Raw genomic sequence first — 929 nt, 5'->3', positions numbered from 1 at the left:
TTTCTTATACAAAATGAGTATAATGGCAATGTTTTATATAATCATGCATGTATAACCTATTGTTTACTGCCTCAGGGAGGGGGAAGGGAGGGAGGGAAAGAGGGATAAAAATTGGAACCCCAAACTATAAATAAAAATGTTTATTACTTACAAAAAAATGTAAAGTTTTGGGGGGCAGCTAGGTGGCACAGTGGATAAAACATCGGCCCTGGATTCAGGAGGACCTGAGTTCAAATTTGACCTCAGATACTTGACACTTACTAGCTATGTGACCCTGAGCAAATCACTTAACCCTTATTGCCCCACCAAAAAAAAAAAAAAAAAAGTAAAGTTTCAGGGAGATGATAACTTTCCTCCCAAATAATTTCTAAACTTCATTTATTCTACTAAAAGTGATGTCAAGTTCTTGTGTACATTTGGAAATTAGTTATTTGAAACTTGGAAAGCATTTCCCCATAGAAACAATGTTATAAATACTGATTAGGTTTCTAGGCCCCTACACAAAAGTTTATTTGCCCTATTGGTTAAACCAAAATTTCCAGAACTATACAAGTAAGAGCACGTTGTATTCTCGTGTCATCCTTGCACAGGGGCCGTGCAAATCTCTGTATTGTTCCAATTTTAGTATATGTGCTGCCAAAGCGAGCACCACATCGTATTCTCAATGGATTGAAATCACTACTGTGTAGATTGGTTCCTGTTTCAAAAATGACCTGTAACAGAATTTCACAGTTGGAAAGGGACATCAGAAATTATCCATTCCAAAAAGAATCCCCACTAAAAATATACCTCACAAGCTATCAGTCATCCAGCCTTTGCTTGAAAACCTCCAATGTATAGGAATCTACCAACTCCCTTCCAAGGCAGCCCAGTCTATCTTTGGATAACTGAAATTATTAAGAAGTTTCTTCTTACATGAAGCCTACATT

At 36.9% G+C, this 929-nt stretch overlaps 1 non-coding gene across 1 annotated transcript; it reads right to left on the bottom strand.

The window, feature by feature from the left end:
- Positions 1-544: 544 nt before the first annotated feature.
- LOC122737681 lies at positions 545-649 on the bottom strand. The gene has a single exon (XR_006354487.1). It is a non-coding gene; the product is annotated as a U6 spliceosomal RNA (small nuclear RNA).
- Positions 650-929: the final 280 nt, after the last annotated feature.

This window comes from Dromiciops gliroides, chromosome 1 (assembly GCF_019393635.1).
Source record: "Dromiciops gliroides isolate mDroGli1 chromosome 1, mDroGli1.pri, whole genome shotgun sequence".
In the NCBI taxonomy this organism is placed as follows: Eukaryota; Metazoa; Chordata; class Mammalia; order Microbiotheria; family Microbiotheriidae; genus Dromiciops; species Dromiciops gliroides.
Note: the sequence above shows the minus strand (reverse complement) of the source record. Positions and strands in the feature narration are given on the sequence as shown.